Source organism: Cydia splendana, chromosome 10 (assembly GCF_910591565.1).
Source record: "Cydia splendana chromosome 10, ilCydSple1.2, whole genome shotgun sequence".
Lineage (NCBI taxonomy): Eukaryota > Metazoa > Arthropoda > Insecta > Lepidoptera > Tortricidae > Cydia > Cydia splendana.
In genome coordinates, this window is record NC_085969.1 from 15,278,718 (window position 1) to 15,299,784 (window position 21,067).

The 21,067-nt window shown below is 36.3% G+C and overlaps 1 protein-coding gene across 1 annotated transcript in view; it reads left to right on the forward strand.

Annotated features, from left to right (window-relative positions):
- Nucleotides 1–14,462: 14,462 nt before the first annotated feature.
- LOC134794393 (D-beta-hydroxybutyrate dehydrogenase, mitochondrial) overlaps nucleotides 14,463–21,067 on the forward strand; it is an 84,569-nt gene continuing 77,964 nt past the window's right edge. Inside the window, exon 1 of the mRNA XM_063766201.1 lies at nucleotides 14,463–14,553. The gene's annotated coding sequence lies outside the window, so the exon portion shown is untranslated. The remainder of the gene's footprint in view (nucleotides 14,554–21,067) is intronic.

Below are 21,067 nucleotides of genomic sequence, written 5' to 3' on the forward strand. Positions count from 1 at the left end.
ACTTCTTTAAGCCTGTATTTGGCACAATGTACGTTCATAGTTCGGTTCAAGGCTTGTTCGAAAGTGCCGACTCTTAAAACGTAGTGATTTAATTCTCTTTTAATACCACTGTATATATCTTGTTTGTAAATAAATATTTATTTTTATTCCATCATACCTTTCATTTCTTGTATGTACTACAGCGTTTTTTGGCAATCTTCACTCGCTTCTTGCTACAATGTCACAACTGTATTTCACCCTTTGGGTACGGAACCCTTTAAAGGAGGGCTGGTAAAAGTTATTCCATCTCTTGTAAAATGTTAATTCTTTGGCAAGATCTTAGATATTTTGATATTGCCTACGTTTAAACAAAAATATCTACGAATAAAATTAGCTACGCTTGATTTTGTTGATAATCATAATTCTCATATTTAAAACGTCAAATTAATGCTTTTAAACATTACAATAATTAAATTTACAAAAAATTTAAATTTCCCTACAAACTTTCAGTCACACTGAAAATTGGTACTTTATGACATTCATATTAACGGAAAATGGCAAACACATTGCCGTCTTGTAACTTGGAAATAACAACGGATGGAAAAAATAATCCTCGCTTCAAATTAATAAAAAAAAATTACTTAGATCGTACATGCTTGCAAATGTTTAAATTATTGATTTAAAAATCAGTTAAAGGGTTAATTGCCTATTACGCATAGAGCTTTATATTTCTACAACCTATAACAATTAATCACAGTTAGAGTACCTATTACGAAAATTTACTGTTGCATTGAAAACTGTTTTCATAAACCATAAGGCTGTCACGAATTGTCAAACCACGATTTACTTAATACCAAGAGTCCAAAACAGTACGCGGCCACAAAGGCACTGTCGAGTCAATACTCAATCGCTATGAGAATGAGAACCATCCGCTAACGTTTGGGTGAAATTATTTCGGTAGGGCGTCGTCTGGCACGGATTCAATCGCCCGCCGGCCCTGTATTGCCATCGCTTGGCGAGCGTCCGGCTTCGGTCAACCAGAGCAGCTAAGACTTCAAGATACCAAATAATTTTGATTGATTTGGTGTTAGAATTATGCTGGCGTACTTTCGTCTGCGTTGCGGTGAGCAACGAGCAATGAGGAATAGCTTTGGTGGATTTAGACTGGAGCACACCGTGTCGCGGCGCCTACGCTTCTAATCCGCGGTTTTCCATTCTTGTCGCCTTCATGACACTTTGATTTTAATAATACTTACTTGATATATTAAAACCAGAATTCAATATTTTTTGCTGTTATAAACTCACGCTTGGAATGCAATTCGGCATTCACATCAACTTGTTTACCAATTAGCCGAAGCTATTAGTAGTACCAGTAGCAGCTATTAGTGAATACGAATAGGTATTCAAAATTTCCGAATGTCTGGAATAATCTCTGGAACAGAAACCCGTTTGAATAGTAATTGAGCTGTGTTGCGCTTGACCATACCTCGAAGTTCCGAACTATTGTAGTTACTGAAGATAACTGGAAAATAAAGATTGTTAATACTCGTACAAAATTACTATTGTTGTACCATGATAAGCCATTTAATATTGTGTATGATTTACATATATTTATTTTTTATGAGAAAATTCATTTATTTACATATAATAGTATATACAGTGGTACTACTAAACGAAATTAATAACTAGCTTAAATCTAAAATAGGCCCCTGAGGCATTGTACCAAGGATGCTGACGGCATTTCCTCGCTGTATCGCAACGCTGATACGTTGTGCGAGGTAGCCGCCAGCTCTTCGATCACCAGTTACGTCAACCAGACGCTTCACGATTTCTGCGAGCAACTTATGCGCGCTGGGACCCAATGGACCTAGAGTTTCGACTCCAAATGGTACAAAATGGTACTCTCTACCGAGGCTCTTATATTTGTTACGTTTTAAAATTTCGGTGCTTTCCGCCGCCTCGCCCGCTTTTACATTAGTCCGTTGGAGGTGGGACGGTGCCAGTGTGTCTACGCAGGTAGCATCCCACACTAACATCCGTCCCAAGCTCCAAGGAACTAAGGACACCCCATCGGACCTCTTGCCATCATCTCTGATCAGCAGCATCTTGCCATCAGTCGGCTCAAGAAGAGCAGACACATTGATGGTGGCAAGAGACCGACGGATTATGTCATTAAGCGACGCATGTCTCGAAAAACGGCCTGCACATTTTTGACAAGATAATCCGTGGTGTCCCTGTCGGTCCACGTCCGTGCTACAAGAGCATATGTGTGGCGTACACACCGAAACCCCGAGTCGCAAACCAGTCGCCAGTCTAAGGGAGGTAGGATCCAAGAAAGTACCAGTATTGGGCGAAGGATGGGCATGTAGCCAGTAACCGGCTTCCCGGGTTCCGACCGCCAAAAGCCTCGCGCGATCTGGACCTGTACAGTTGTTTAGGAGAGTATTGTAAGTTAAATCACAGTAAACATTATCCCAACTCCTTTGTGAATTTGGGTTGTCTGGAAATTGTTTGCCTGGGCAAGCAATTTTAAAAGCATTTTTGGCGTCCTCAAAGCCCGCAATCTCACAGTTTGTGGGCAAAGCCCTTAAGATATTTCCTATGAGACCAGACGTGCTATGAGTGGACGCCAAAAAGGCTGGGGAAGCCACACTGGAAATTTTGCGAATTCCTAAACCTCCATACCGAATAGGGAGGGACGCTTGAGACCAGGAAGGCTCACTTAGCTGAATGTTTAGAATCGTCTCTAAACTAATTTTGATCAAATCATCTATAGGCGACAATAAATTTTGATGTTTCCAAAAAAGACAACAGCGGAGCACATACGTAAACTTAGGGACAAAAAGGCAGAATTTAAGAATCACAAGAGCATAATGAGGGCTAATTTCGAGTAAGCGATCCGTGTGACTTTTGAATTTAGCTATAGAGTTAGAAATATAACCGGGAAAAGATTCTTCGAATATAGGAGAACCCAGGAGGCAAAGAGAATACTTGTCTATTGATTTGATATTGGGAGTCAGATCGTCAAATTTGGGTTGCAAGTCGGTCAAAGTACAAGAAGATTTTTGAATAAAGAGTTCGCATTTACTGAAATTCAGTTCTATAATAAAACCAATATTTTCGAAACTACTCTTAATAAAAGACAAATCAGAGAGCACAGTATTCTCGACGCCTCTTACTCCTCCTAGGGTTCCGTCATCTAAGTACCACACATTGAATTTTGATTAAAAAAATTTGATAATTGGATTTATAGCCAAACTAAAATTTGCTAGCCCGAGAGGGTTACCCTTTGGTTACCCTGCTGACAGCCAACTTCAGAAGATAATTAATGTGACTTGTACATTAATTTAGATGAGTCTGAATAGCAAAAGAAAAGGTAATTGTATATATAGTTTCGGAATTTTGTCCTTAACTTCTGTCAGCAAGGTGTCTCTAACTACTAACCGAATTAAAAGCATTTTTAACGTCAATTTTGACAACAATTTCGCAATCATCGAGTGAAAGGTAGGTCCTTAGGGCATGGACGGCTGCCTCCCACCCACCTTTCGTGCCGAAACCTAGCTGTATTGGTTCAAAAAGGGATTGCAATTTTGATCTAACGTGTCTAACCGCAATTTTTGATGTCAGACGTCGTAAAGTAGACCCCACCGCAATGGGTCTCACCTCTCCGTCCTTTTTGGTTAGGGCGATCAGGTTTGCCCCGTATAGAATCGGGACGATATCACTGTTAATTTTGGCTGAAAACATAAAATGTATTAATTTAGTAAGGGAACAGACAAGCTGCTCACCTGCGTCGCCCACGGAATGAGAAATTAGATCCTTCAAATGTTGGGGCGAGATCCCATCCAGGCCGGCCGCCGAACCGGTTTTAAAAGAAAATATGGCGTCAATAACGTTTTTGCCTTCGATTTGGAGGCATGCCTGGTCAGCTGTAGGTGGGGCAAACAAGTGTGGTACTGAAGGAGCCGGGGGATGTTTAGATCGTAAGGCTGAGAGGGTATCGGGACTATCCGGCGATAGCACGTCGTTTGTGAAAAGAAGACGAGCGACACCTTTAAGATCGCCGTCGCTAATATTACTTTCAATTAATTTAGTTCTATTGAAAGTGGATGAGCTACATCCAGAAGGTCGAGAAATGTGTGGAGTTGTATTCGAAACGCAATTGTTTTTGATTTTTTGTGTTAAAGAAATTGTCTTATCCTTTTTGGCATTTTTTATTGTGTTATATAAATGTGGGCGGCTGATCGTAAAATCCACTAATAGATCATGAAATTCCTAGGCATATTTATTTTAACTAGCGACCACCAACCATAATCGTTAAAAACTCAGATTTTGACGATTTGCCTACTGACGTTTAGGCATATCGAATAATGTGAACCGTATTTTTTCTTGCAGGAAAGGGGTTGTGCATAAATCACGCGAGATGTTTTCGGCTACTTTTTGACCCCCCCCCTCCCCCTTGGTGATATTGGGTGAGGTTTTTGCCTACCCCCCTCCCCCCACACAACCTCACGTGTATTTTTTGAATTTTTTTCATTCGACCTAATTTTAAGATAAATAGTATTGTATATAGAAAAACTTGTTTATTTTTCTATTTTCGTTAAATAGACTCGCTATTTTGAAGTGCAGAGTGAAGATTTATGTTTAACGAAACCGAGAAAAAGTATCTACTCATGTGGTAGGTTTTTTTTCTTAGTTTCGTTCACTGTAGAAAAATACACGTGAGGTTTCCTTATACCCCCCCTCCCCCAACGTGATCTATCGTGATTTTTTCGTGACCCCCCACCCCCTATCGAACCTCGCGTGATTTGTGCACAAGCCCAAACACAGCTACCATCATCACTACGCAATTATTTTATGATGTGCTTGGTAAACTAGGTACATCAACGAATACATTGCTGTCATCGATCTACCGTATTATTTATAACAATTATAACTGACACATCGTGATGAAAATTTTAGGCATATTATGAAATGGCAGCATTTTTACGACCGACACAATAAGTACATTGTGAAATCTGTTACCGTGGCATGTCGCATTGTGAATGTGTGGATCGCTTATTATCTCGTATACCTAAAGAGTACGGGTCTTAATTATTTGCTTGTCACTATTTGTTACGAACCCAATTCCACCGTCACTTTGTCATAGTTCTTGTATCTACGCTTGCATGTGTATTGTATATCGATTGGTCGGCGTAGGTGGACAACCACCATACATCAATCGTGAACAGTTGCATAACAGCGTAGATTTGCCGCACTCATTCTTCGCCGATTGGATCATAAATAACCTCGCGTTCCCACAATATACATAGTTACTAAGAAAATATTATTGTGTCCATCATTATTCAATCTCCTGCTGAAAATGATAACGATGCCGCCATCCGAATATACTACAGATTATCTATGCACTGTATCTACGATAATATCTTGTGCACGCAAAAAATTAAAATAACAACATATATTGAGTTCCCGGCTTAGGTAGGTACTTACTTGGGCCTTTGGTAGCATGAAATAGTGTCATTAGTAGTGTAGTGTAGATGAGTCTTTTTACAATATCCAATTAGAAAACCTACGTGTGCTGAAACTGCTGAAAGTGATAATCGCGTGCCGTAAATACTTTATTGGACATTAAAAAAAAATGATTTTTTTTCTGAACATTTTTTACTAAATATTTCCAATGATTTAATGATATAAATGTATGATGATATAGATATAGATGTTGACATGAAATATTTTAAGAATATTATCAGTATATGAGTATGACTAACGCAAAGTCTATGGGAGGTGGTCTATGAAATAAATGAAAGAAGGCAAAACCTACGCAATCCTTTTGTGCACTGTATAGGAATAAATTTAGACCTCACAGGAGCACGTGGGAGTTTCTTTGGATAGCGATCAGCTGGGACTACCTATTAAGTTCAGGGTAAATATAACTACGTCACTTATAAATAACAATAGGGTAAAACAATAAATAAATAAAAAAATCTTATATTTCAGACAATGTTCATAGCAACAAATGTTTAACGAAACCGTGAAAAAGTACCTACTCATGTGCTAGATATTTTTCTTAGTTTCGTACACTGTAGAAAAATACACGTGAAGTCTCCTCTAACCCCCCCCCCCCCTTTCTCCTCCAACGTGATCTGTCTTGATTTTGTCGTGACCCCCCTTATCGAACATCGCGTATTTTGTGCACAAGCCCTATCAAATAAAAGCGCTTGGTTTAGAAATTTATAATATTATTTTTATTTACGACTTTCAAATAAATAACAAGATAAAAACGAAAAAAAATAAACATAATATGTATAAGTAGGTATTTGACAAGAAAAATCACGGCTTACCACAGATACAGTTTATTTTAATCTCTATGGTAACTTAAATCTATCAGTTAAGGGCTCCAATATGTATTTCGCACGTGGTTTTCGATCCTTTGGGGTGCGTATCGATGGCTATAAACATTTTTATTATAATATCAGTTGCAATAACGCTTACTTATTTAGTATAATTATTAAATGATATAACAACTAACCACGCACCCAGCTAACCACGGCAATAGACAAACTCAACAAAACACTACAAATACTAGCATGTGTGGCTGCGACTGGTTGTATGAGAACTACTCCACCCGCAGCATTATAAATAATTCTAGGACTCCTGCCAATACACATATGCATATAGAAAGAAGCAGCAGCCACAGCCTTCCGACTACACAACCTAAACCTGTGGACAACCATCAGTTCACCGCACAAGAAGATCTAAGGAAATATGATCTCCCAACTGTCCACACTGGAAGCACCAATTAACAAAATACCAAAAACGACAATCTTCCGGAAAGACTATGCCGTATCGCTAACGGAGGATCCGAAAGAAGGATTACTTAAACCAAATAAACCTAAGAATTTTCAGTCTTCTCGGAGAATCTAAATATACACATCTCAAAGCCCCTGGGTATAATAGAAGCTTGCGATGCGATAGTATCTGTCAGACAGTAAATCGGTACTACAAGCTATATGCAGCGACAAACTTACCATACTCATACTCGAATGTCACCAAAGTCTCACAGAAGTGAGCAAGAAAGGCAACAGAGTAACGGTACAATGGATAAAGGGGCACAGTGGATCAAGAGGAAACGATGCAGCGGATGAACTGGTCAGGAAAGGTTCAGAAACACCGGCATAAGGACCCGAACCCATAGTACCTCTACCAGTATCCTACATAATAAACCAACTTGACCAACACCACAAACAACTACACAATAAATACTGGCATAAATTGCACATATGTAGACAGACGAAAGAAACTCTCCCGGAACTGAACTACAAGCTCACCAAAACACTACTGAAAACACCCAGACAACAACTACGCAAAATAGTAGGATTAATTACAGGACATAACACACTAAACAAACACCTGCATAACATAGGTAAGACAGACAGCCCCATATGCAGAGCGTGCATGGAGGAGGAGGAAACAGCAAAACATATCCTTCTAGAATGCAAACAGGTAGAAGTATACAGGAACAAATACCTAGGAACGCCGAACACACTGAAAGATGTATTTAACAACCTGAAAACGCTGTTAGGTTTTGTAGAGGAGCTGGGGTGGCTAGAGTAACGCTACCTCGTTTTTTTTCACGCAAAATAGGCACAATGGATGTCGAGTTGCGTAAAAGGTCCTGAAAAACTAACTAACTAAATGATATAACAACACTGAATATATTGACATATGATAATATTATAGTTTTATATAATGATTAATTTATACATCATCATATACTTATATAAAATTGAAAAACCAGAACGGGATAAAAAATGAGGGAAGAAGCGAGATGGCGCCTTACAAATTTCTAAAAAAGTTTTTGACACGTTTCTCGAATACGACGCACGTATGATAAGAAAAAACTGTTCCAATCTATTATCTATATATGAGAATTGAACTAGTGCATAAACACTATCGCTTTCGAGGCGTATTTAATTTACAATAAGCAAAAGAAATTTTCATAACAATCTTCATTTTACGACGATCGGCCATTTCTCAGCAACTCTCGGTTGGTTTCGTTTCGGTGGTGCTACAGACTAGACCAAATTATTCGTAAGTCAAAGTAACCTAAATTATGTTTGTCATGTTGGTATACAGTTATTTCGGTATTTTTTTACACGAAGTAAAATAAAAAGTGCTGTCAACCTCAACCTTAGTCTATTGCCCATACGAGTGACTTATGCTGTATATGACTTATCAATCAATCACATTAATATTATCATATTATTAATAATTTGTATTTTGTTGTTTTAAATGTACAGTCAGCAGTCAGCCAAATATCGTAATATAACTTTGTTACCATAGAAATAAGGATGTGTTCCGATATAGTGGTGAAATATTGAGAGACAAAGGCGGGTAAGCTTCAGTGGCTCGGACAATTAGAGAGAATGGGAGAGGATCGTGCCGTGACGAGAGCGTACTTGGGACAACGAAACGGGAGACGCCCGATTGGACGTCCTAGGTACCGCTGGAACGACGTAGTTGCTCAAGATTTGCTCAACCTCGGCCATGGCGACGGGCGAGACCGATAAACATGGCGTGATCTGGTGTCGGACGCCAGGACTCACTTTGGGTCGTTGCGCCACCGTAGCCGTAGTAAGTAATGTTCATATCCAAAAAGGGAAATGGGGACTACCTACGTTTGTATGAAAAGCCGATTTATGAGCGGTGGTCGTCCATATTCGTCTTAAGGCGGAAAATAATCTAATGAAGGTTTTTGCAATTAGGCTTATAAAAATAAATATTAATTTTATGTTGAAACAAGTTTTAAATAAATACCTACGTAGATAAAAAAATACAATCTTGCCTTTTATCAAATCACATAATTATTTGAGAAAATTGCGTATTAAGTTATCCAAATAACGGCTACAAATAAGAAATCCCTATCACAGTTATAAACCCTGGCAGGGTTGAATACATAATAAATTAATAATGTCGGTATTTAACTAAACATAAGACAAACTCTTTATTTCATTTACGCGAGCGGAGCTGCGGGCCCGTCTAGTAATATATAACATAATAACATTTAGCATAACATTCTTGAAGTATAATGCATATTTTCTATACCGAATTTATAATATACCTAAAGTTATGGAATTGCGACCCTTAAGTACATAAAATGAAAGAAAAGAAGTTAAGATTAGGTAAATAAAACACAATTTGCAAAAATACCTATATTATACCGAATTAATTATATGTATGATAAAACGTATAATAAAAGAGCATTATATCACATGGTCGTTATAAGAAATAAGTGTTATACCGAAAGATAATTATATAAAATAATATAAAACATTTTAATAATATATCAAATGTATATTACGTATATAGAATGAATGATTACTTGTATTGTATTTTCTGAAATTCTATTAAATGTTGATGTATCGACAGAAAATATATTAATAGTACATTACTACAGAGGCCGGGACGAAAGGGGTTGCCGGCCGAAGACATATAGACGGCCGAGCGAAGCGAGGCCAGATAGGTCTGAGCGCGTGCAAACCCATTTCCCGCCGAGGTATGTATAGTGCTTTTCTCAAACATGCAATGAAATAAATAAAATAAAAAATCCACGAAACCCAAGTTTTATTTATAGAAAAAACTAAGTGTAAAAACTACACCCAAAATATAACCAACACGTACCTATATCATTATCACGCGTATGTTTTACACGAGTCGTGTATTTTTACTACCCGTATATTTTCATGTATCTTTGATTTTTTCGCCTTGTATCCGTCTGACTGTCGTTTTTGTCACATAAGTTTACATAGTCTTTCATGTTGATATCATGTTTCACATACATCGTTGCTTTATGCATGGAGTAAATAAGTATAATTTCCACAGTGTTGACGAGTTTGTAGTTACATTCATTTAAAATATGCCACAAAACTGTTTCTAATAAACTGTAAGCCATTTTTCTTAGTTTCTCAAATAATAAAATTGCCATAAGAAACCATATACATACTTCGTCTTTGACTTGGCGGCAGAGGCAGCAAGTTATTAAAATCAATTCTGCTTACGCTGCCAATTCCAACACCTACGATTACAATATTAATTTCATTATTTCGTCGGAACTCATATTAAAGTCAAAAAATCAACAACGCACCATAAATCTAATAAAACAGAATGAATATTTTTCAACTTTACCTCCATAACAATTAAAAAAATATAACTACGCGATTTTGAGTAGACCTTTTTACCGCTAACGTTTAGATGAAATATTTTAAATGTTTTTATTTGTGTAGTTAAATTTATAATTTAAAATTATAAACTTATTGAATGTATTATTTATTAAGTTCATGTTGATTTTATACAAATAAAACTGCAAATTATAGCAAACATTGTTTTTTTTTTTTTTTTTTTTTTATAGGCGTAGTGGCAGAGTGTCATTACGAACCATAAAGCAAATACTGCCTCTAGTTTTTTTTTTATGGATGAATGCCACGATGCTGTGTCACAAATATCTGTGAAATGAAATTAAAAAAGAGGACTTTGCCGGCCTAGGCCTGCAAGATGTGTATGAAATTCCATTAACGACCTTTTGTCCTAGCCGCACCTGAAACGTCATACTTCGCAGCCTATTATAAGGAACATAACATCAATATTTCATTGCATGTTTGAGAAAATATTTTTATAACAATCATTACACACCGACCAAGTACCACCGCACCGATTAAGACGTTTTTGTTTGAAGTAACGTCACATATGACACTGACATATCTGATCCATATCGTTTCTAGACCTATTAACTGATGTATCTTAAAGTTCGAATCGGGCCGCTAATTCCATCAATAAAGTGCTATGATATTTAGACTAAGATGATATTCGTGATGATTTAAGAGTAGGCCTACTTGAATAAAGAGTATTTATACTTTTGACTTTTTTGGACTTTTAATAAGTCACGATGTATGTAATGTATTTAATTAGGCATATCCGATAGGAGTGCGACTTTTAATCCGGAGGTCGCGGGTTTAAACCTCGGCTCGTACCAATGAGTTTTTCGGAACTTAGGGTAGACCGAGACGATTCGGATCACTGGGGAAATCGGATCAAAATAAGCATTTTTGTAAAATTTAAAAGATCGCGGTTAGTTACAGCCAGTTAATCAGCGTCCCGCGTTCGCTCTGTTCCTAACGCATGTCGCCACAGTTACTGCCATTGGAAAAGACTCACGCGTCGGTCACGGTGACACTTCCCGATGAGTCGCTCGTACAGGTGTATTGTGATTTTACCGCCGATGTAAAAAATGTGCAAATACAGTCCGTGATAAAAGTAAACGCAAAAGGCTAAAGGTTTGTAATTGTTGTTACTTATTGTTAATGGCGCATAGTGTTTCCTGATTTGATTTTGTTTTTATTGTATTTAAAGGTATATTTCCGTTACGCGAAAATAATTCAAACATATGATATGGGGTTATTCGGATCATCTGATTGGGGGCGATTAGGATTATACTAGGATTATATTAGGATTACACATTATAAAACAAGGTTTTTGGACGTTTTTCTTTGGCTTATTTTATGTTCGCATGTTTTAGATGGTGCGTACGTATAAAAGGAAGAGGTACCAGGGGGAATGGTCGAGAGAAAATATGACTACAGCTGCTAATAAGGTTTTAACGAAACCGCTGTCCCTACGTAGAGTCTTTTGTTACCAACAACTAATTTTCTCATTCATATGGGGTGAATCGGATATGTGTGATTTTTCATGTTTTGGTTTGCAAAAGTTTACAGTTTTTGTTTATTTTCATTTAAGTTATTCGATTTTGTTGCTAAATGGCCATTAGCATGTTTTGGATTTATTGTTAATATATATAGTAACATATAGGAGTGATATTATGTTGCGCTTTCTGTAGGTGGCGTGATAAAAAATTGAACTAGAAAGGAGGAATAAAAATGATGCTCAAATGCAACATTGATAGTTGATCTCAATTTTTTGACCTTTGTGATTCTTAATCATATGATTAACATTGTTAACCATTATTAATTAAGATTTTTTTTGATCCGTTTTACCCCTTAAAATGTGGCGAATCGGATTTTTTAAGAGGTTTTGTATTTTATTTTTCATAAATCATATTTAAGTTTGATTTTATGTCTGAACCTTGGATTCTGTTCATTAATAAATAATTTATCCAACTGAGTATTAATAAAAACAGTATCACCTTAAAATTTGTATTTATTGACCGTCAAACAATGACCCGATTCGCCTCGGTCTACCTATGTACGAAATATCTTAAGGTAATAACTTTCCGATTCCAGGCTGCTCCGACATCAAACGAACTCCCAAGATAACCTGAAATATCTTTTGGGGAGCAACAGAATATCATGGCCGTAATTCAGAGCTATAGATATCCACGCAGTCCAATAAAGCCCCTAAACCCCCCTTTTCTTAAAACTATTATCAGTAAAAACTCCCCTATTCCCTATATTATAAATTGTGGCAATGCTGATATTTACTTCAACTCTTTGAGTAAATTCCGGACTAACAGCCAAGACTGAGTCACTATAATGTTATCGTGCTATTTTTATTTTTTTTCTGCATTCTTCTTCATTTCTGTAATATCGAATCTCGATATCCCCACAGAAAAAAAAAACGAAAATGTAAAGTCTGGGCTTTTCGGACTGTAGAAGGATGTAGCTTTTGCGAGAAATCGATTTGTTGGGAAATTTTTTTTTGACTACCAGAAAATTCGTGTGTTCGACGTATAGTATGTTGCTCTATCTTATTGCATCTAAGGCCTTCTGTTGTATCCTTTATGCAACTGTGGACCCAAAACTCTCACGTCATCTTCACGTATTCCACTGAATTTGTAGTAACGATATTTCTTTGATTACTTTCAACTTAGGCCCACCAGATCTTACACCCTCTGATTTTTTCTATGTGGATGTCTGAAGAGTCGAGTGTACCTTAGTAAACCGATGACAATACCCCAATTAAAACAAAATATTGACGATGAGATAGCCACGATCCCCCGAAGCATGTGTCAGCAAGTTTTGCAAAGTTTTTATAGTCGAATTCAGGAGTGCCAACGATGAGACGGAAATGATGTAATTCGAATTCCATCTGCATTAATTCTGCATCTGCAAAAAAAAATGCATTAAATTGTTGTTAGAAAAAAAAATGAAATTAAGAATATCTTGTATAGTTTTATTTCTATCTATGTTTTAAAAAGGTGTAAATATGTTACGTATGGCCCTGCACCCTGTGTCACCAGAAACAACAGCATCTACGGGCCAGTCGATCAGCTTTCTCATTTCCAGGAATTCCACAATGGCTTGGCAGCCATACAAAATTTACAGTGAGCCCTTTTTTTCGCATTTTCACATAATGTCTCGGTTATATAACAGAGGGTAATTGTTTGCTATTTTGAAGGGAATTTTTTAACAAAAGGGCCTTGCCGGAATGCCATAGTAATTGCCCCTGGCTAAAAATAAAATATTCTTATGCACGTTTATTTTTATTATTATCAAGTAGATAGGTAGATACTTCCTTTAGAAGTTATGAGGGAACAGATAAACAAACTTACCTACTCATATACATACCGTTCAAAATCATAACCCTCCATTTGCTTTGAAGTAGTTGGGTATAAAGTGATTTCATTAAAAAAATTACATGTTACGGACAATACAGTGAGGGAATTGAAAGGTTTGCTTCGATAGCAAATTTGGGACCATTGAATTCCACTATTTCCACTTTAAGGAGAGATCGTACGTGTTCAGTTTCAGTCTTTAATCACAATATTTACCAACTATTCGAGTCAGTAAATGCAGCTGCTAGTCATTAAATCGCTAAGTTTGTGACACAAACAACCATTAGGCACACATGCAAATTTAAAAAGCGATTGTGTGTGTGTTTTTTTACAGTGTATTTAAAATAGTAACGTAGAATGGGATTAGGTGCTTTGATTGCTTGGTTTACATCAATAAAGACTTTTATATTAATTTACTCCTTATTTTACTTATTGTGTTTACTGTCAAATTCTGCTGAAATAAAGGAAAGTATCAAAGCTGGGATCAGAAAACCCCTTCGTTTGACTAATCATTTCATTGGGATGACCGTACCGGTAGTCATGACATGACTCATGCGCTTGTCAGGTATTGCTATCATAAGCCGAATGTCTTGGCCACAGAGCTTAAAATAAATTGATTACTTTTGGCAAGGGCTTACCCAAAAAATCTCTATTGATTTGGTTATTCTTTCGTATTAATTTATAAATAACATCTAGCATGATCTACATGCAATCTTTTTGCAGATCTCACATCTCACCTACTTCTAAATGTAAAGAATATTTTGAAACCGATGACATTGATTCAAAACCCCGATGTTTGCCAAAAAACATTCCAGTCTGGCACTCTTGACTATCTGATTTTACAATCTAAGCGAAAATGTGGTAATAAATAATAATGCGTTGGAGTTTATATTTGGAGCCGCGCGCGCGCCGCCTCTCGCGCCGACAGTGAGCGCTTGCTTCGACGCGCGAGTACGTCGATCGACTACCCTACGCCATCGCCGCGGTGACCAATTCTTCATAATTAAAATGTACGTGTTCAACCCTAAAATGGTGTTTATTAGAAGTGGCCAAACGTACACATACCCTCAACAGTGGATTGATTATTTAACAAAATTGTGATAGGAGGAGGGGTGACATTTTTGACAATGAACAAAATTAATTACTTATGTGATTTAGTATCATAATTAGAACAAATTTGAAATAACATTTTTTTTTCGCATAATTGCAACTCTTCTAGCTTTTGTAAATATTTAGTATGATCAGAGTGTAAAACGAAAACACATTAAAATTTGGCTACTGTCAAATTCTTTATTCTATACATATAAATTTTAACCGTTAATGTATTTTTGATATATAAAACTCAGTAGTATTTTAAATATAAAAAAAATATTTGTATGCGTTTTCGCCACGTCTTATAAATGTCATTTTATATATTATTTTATTATTGTGATGTATATTATGTGAGCAGGTAAATATTGGAATAGTGCAGTGTGTTGGAATATTTGGAACGCATAGTTTACCCACTCTTCATACGTAAGTGCGGATATAAATATTGTAGATGCCAAATAACGGATAGTGAATAATCGTATACCAAATATTTCTCACTGTATAATGTAAACCATTGTATTGAACTATTTAAAGCCCAGTAGGCTATTAAATTTGGAATTATGAAAATAATTTACTTTAAGTCCCATATCTGTAAAATAATATTCAAGTAACGATTATAATTATAGTAATTAACGAATGTAATTTCAAATACTTAGCCCAAAGAGTTTCTAGTACGTACCTGGGTAACGTCACGTTACGTCACTGACCTGATACAGTGAAACCTGGTTAAGTGGGACCTGGATAAGTGAGAAACCTCTATAGCTGGGACTCATGGTGCGGTCCCGACACTTTAGCACTGAATTACCTCTATTAGTTAGATAAAACGAACCTCTATAACTGGGATTAGTTGTTGTGATTTTATAGTCACATTTACCTCTATAATTGAGACAGAGAGTGTATTTTACCTCTTTTACTGAGACTATATTTATAAAATTACATTTTCCTAATTGTTTTTTAGAATTTTATAGGAATTGACCTCTGTATCTGAGATAACGTCAATCTATGACCTCTCTAACTTGGACTTTATTGATCTATTTCCGTATTCTTACTAAACCTTAGTCTATCCACAAATTCCGCATTTGCTTAATTGTGACTAAACGACTTCAAGTTTCATTTAGTTAGTTTATGTAGTTAAAACTATCGAAACGAAAGCTGAAATCTTGATAAGTAACAATAATAAACAAATTTTCATTTAATACATTTCTAAGACGCAATGAAGTCCGTATCAAATCTAATTGAAAAAATCTATCCTTTGGAAAATCATTCAAACTAAATTCAAAAAAATATTTAAACAGACTTAATAAATATTTAGGGACAAGGATTATTTTATCTAAACATTTAAAGATAATTACAAAATACCTTATTAACCACCTCTATAACTGAGATATATCCTCTATTCTCACCTCTATTAATGGGACCCTCTGTAAATGAGACAGAAATTTATTTGTACCTGGCTAACTGAGAGCCTGGGTAAGTGGAATACCTCTTTAAGTGAGAAAAATCTGCTCGTCCCTTGAAGTCTCACTTATCCAGGTTTCACTGTATTTTCATATTTTTCCAAAATACTCTGAGTAATAAAATACTTTAAAAAATATTAATTTAGGTGTAGAGGTACTTACCTATAATCTTACAACAAAAATATTAGCGCGCAGAACTGCTAGAAAAATGAGGTCTAACTTTAAGCATATAACGTCAACGAATATTAAAACATGCCTTTGAAACTTATTTTTGAGCACTTTGGACGCTCCGATATATCTGAGAGCGTCTGTACATGTACAGTCACCTGCGATAATATGTTACTCTTGGAAGGCCGCAAAAATATGTGACACGCTCTTATGGCTCTACAAATAAGATCGTGACAGATATTTTTGCGGTCTTTGTTGTGCAATATAGTATTGCCGGTGACTGTACCAGGTTCCTTTCGTAACTTTTTCACTTCATCTCCTCTGTTCTCTTTTCAACCTGAAAACTGAAATAGTACATTTCAATGCAAGTGTGGAAAGTTGTTATTATTTACGAGTCCCGAGATATTTGCGAGACACGGGACCAGTGACAAAATAAAAATATATAAAGTTTTTGAACATCCAAACTCTTTGGCGTGGACGTATCGAATACGGTCAGAATTAAATTTAAAAAAGCTGGAAAAGTAAAAAGCACTAGTTCGCAAAAAACAACTTTGCGAACGCTAAACAGCTACGTAAAGTAGCACTTTTTGAGCAACTGTATTAAAATAGTTATTTACAAGTGCGGAAAAGAGGAAATTGGAAACGAGTGGCGATAAATTAAAACAAGACCGAAGGGAGTGTTTTAAATCGACACGAGTTGCGAATTACCTATTCGCACGTGTATCGTACAACGTTTTACAGTACATATGGCCCTTTAAACTTTTGACATACGCACGAAAAGTGCTATTTTACGCACTAGTGCGGGAAAATAGGACCATATGTACTGTAAAACCTATTTCGGTTCATAATCGTACCTCCTTGATATTACACTCGAGTAACCGACAAGACATGTGAAGCACATAATGTAAATCGGAACGGAAACCCATCAAACACGTTTATTTACGTACGTCGATAAAATTAGTATCGATCATACGTTACGGTTGCTTCGTCCAGGAAAGCCTTATTGCTTTAACTCTATCTACGTCCGTGGCTGAGGCGGAGTATGTCACATTCTTATGAGGTCACTTTCGAGTTAGGTCACGTTCTGAGGACGTCACTTTCTGAGTACGTCACATTCTGAGTGTGTCACTTTCTGAGTTCGTCACATTTGAGTACGTCACTTTCTGAGGACGCCACTTACTGAGTGAGGACGTCACTTTCTGAGTTCGTTACTTTCTGAGTTGTCACTTTTTTATCATAGTAGAGATAAGAACATTTAAGCCTATACGAACAATATACCTGCACGTACAATACCACCAATCGTATTAGCTGTACGGCATACGGCCGTTATAAGTATGACACAGGCTTTTTTTTCAGTGGCCAGTCGACTGCATTACTGCAGGAAATGTCAAAATGTCAATTTATCAAGATATTTAAAATGATTTTGACATTTGCGGCAGCAATGCAGTCGGCCCTAATGTCGCGCTGCAATGCTGCTGTAGTAATGCTGGTGCATTCTGAATCCGAACGTCACCTTAAGATAGTTTCCCATATGTCGACGCCTAATCGGCAAAGTACGATAGGAAAAAGCTTTGTCTGGGCAATAAGAGTGAAAAAGTCATCGTTCGGCTCGGCTCGCATCGGCCGGCGTCTGCCGATGCGTCGATGGCTTTTTCGCTCTTGTTTCGCGTACGTAAAGCTTTTTCCTATCAGATTTTGCCGAATGTTAAAAAAAGTGACGTACTCAGAAAGAGACGAACTCAGAAAGTGACGTCCTCAGAATGTGGCGTTCTCAGAAAGTGACGTACTCAGAATTTGACGTCATGGCCAAAGAATGTGACATACTCCGTCTATACCGTATCCGTATCCGTAGAGATTTCGATCGTTTAATCCAATGTTGATTCATGGTTAAAAAAACATTTATATTTACTTAGGTACCTACGAGTATGATTAGGTAAACGAGCATTACGCGTGTGTTTGTTTTGTACAGCTCCAAGGATTTTGATACAAATACATGTTTCTTAGGTCTAAAAATGTATTGTTTGATATATTCATTGCGAAATGAGTTTCGTATTATGCTCACAAACAAAACAAAAATTCTGATTATCCAACAAGGAACATTCTATATAGGTAGGTACGTATATATTTTCTACATAACAACGGAAATTTTTACTAATTTTTGACGTACCTATATGAACGTTCAAATCAGGCCGTTAATCTCAGTAACGCGTGGAGGTATCGAGTTGAAATTGAAATCATATACTCAGGACTCAGGTCCCTTTTTAACCATATAGACCCTTGAAGCTGAGCGTGAGCGACCGCTCCATCACGAACAAACCTTGTTCCAATTATGGAAAATATTTTACACTATTTGATGTATATTTATGTACATATGGTCCTTTATTCTTTATCTTATATATCAATGATATGGCGGCCTGTTTCCGTAGCTCGGAATACCTTATATTTATACGCCGATGACACAAAGATTTATAAAGCTGTGTCTTCGGAAGCGGACTGCCTATTGTTGCAGAAAGATCTAGATAATTTTGTCCAATATTGCTCTAATAATCTTTTGTTTTTAAACACAGAAAAATGTTTTGTTATAAGTTTTAATCGAAAACACAATCCGATAGTATATAATTATAATTTATCTGGTAATAACATAGCACGAGTCTCTTCCATTAAAGACTTAGGTGTTACTATGGACTCGCAACTTAACTTTAACGAGCATATTGATAACTTATGTAAACGTGCATATAAAAGGTTAGGAATGATTCTTCGTATCGGACAACCCTTCAAGCGGCCAAATACTTATAAATTATTATTTTATTCTTTTGTTAGGAGTATCCTCGAATTCGGGAGTGTAATTTGGACACCTCAGTATCAAGTCCATATTGACCGTTTGGAGAGAATTCAAAACATTTTCTTAAAATCGTTAAGTTATAGAACAAGCACTTATTTTGTAAATTCTACCTTGGCCGCAAAACATTTTCGTGTACCTTCCCTTTTTAACCGTAGGATATACTTGGACGTTATGTTTTTGTTTAAAATTCTTAAAAATATTATTAATTGTCCTAATCTCCTAAGATTAGTTACTTTCAGTTGTCCGCATCACCCCTTACGCCCTCGATCGCTGTTTCATATTAGTTTTTCTGTCAAGAACTATTCCAGGCATACCTTTTTCAGACGAGTTCCTAGTTACTATAATAAACATCTCTCCGAAATAGATTGCTTTCAAAATTCGATATCTAGTCTAAAAACCATAGTTAAACGTAAGTTGTTTTAGTATCTAAGTACTGATAGCAGTTTTTTCTATCTGGTATTAATATGCAGTAGTTATAATTGTACTTACACAGTTAACATAATTTATAATTTATGAACCTCCAGGTCTTTTTTATTGTATCTTTTGTTGCAGTACATCTTGTATTGTATTTTTGATATGTTTATATGACTGTTTGGTTTTCTCAATAAATAAAAAAAAATAAAAAAATAACATATCATGAATTTTATAAAAGTTAGGAACGAAAAACTAATCTCATACAATCTTTTAAAAGATCCTAATGGGCCCCACTGATTAACAGTCCGCCGGACGGTATCGGCCTGTCAGTTGTTCGGAACTGTCAAAATTTTGTTCTACTACTGACTACTGACAGGCCGATACCGTCCGGCGGACTGTTAATCAGTAGGCCCTTTAAGTCTTATATTAATTAAAAAATAGAACGAAGGAGCACAGTGTACTGTACCAGTGAATGAACAGTGCTAGAGAATAAACAAAACGCACCACTTATTATTTTTTGTGGTCATTATAATTGTAGCCCTTCTTGTAAAACTAGAATTCTGTGTATTTCAAGTCCTGGTGTTTTTTTCGAGTGATTGACATCTACGAGTATATGGATGGTGAAGCGGTAGTAGTATTCTCTTAACAAGCGATCTTTAAAAAAATGAGATACATGCGGATATAATAAATAGTTGTTACATAAATACTCGTAAATAAACTATGTATAGGTCGAAATGTAATATTTTTTCGGGCATTTTACCAAAAGCGAGTGTGGTTGTAATCGAGCGTAAGGCCACGAAAGCGAGCGTAAAATAACAATTACAGGGATCTTATTCCTGTCGCATACCAAAAATTCGCATTAAGTGAAGCAATTTCACCTTATTTAGATTATTACTTTTTGTTTTATATTTATTTGTTTATTGATTATTTTATACCGAGGATAAATATGCCATTGTTGGATCAATGAAAGACGGTTGTTAAAATGTATTAACTGAACAGTTTAAAGGTTAAACTTTGAATAAATAGACAGCAGGAAACATTTTACAATATAACTACTGTAAGTAGAGTTAAACATCATTGGAGCTCGTTGCAGCTGGCATGGGAGCCTCTGAGAAGGCCACGAAATGCCCCGGGATAAATCACAATTACAGGAATCTTATTCCTGTCGCATACCAAAAATTCGCATCAAGTGAAGCAATTTAACCTCCTGACGACTAGCATCCTGACACATAGTACATAGGCTCCAATTAACTTGACTCTTTGTCAACTTGATAGGGTTAAATTTAAGCTAACAAGTTTTGAAAACCGGTCTTCAGGACGTTAAAAAGCCTTGAGATCCGTCACAATGACCACAATGTAAATTTGAATGGTCCTCCAGGCGATATCTATCTATACATATAATAAAGCTGAAGACGGTCGAAATGCTGTACATGGGAGATATTTAATTGGCTGGGGATACTTAGAATCGATAACAGAACACGTTCCAAAAGTTTTTAGAATTTTTGTCTGTTTGTCTGTTTATCTGTTTGTCTGTTTATTTGAACGCGCATCACG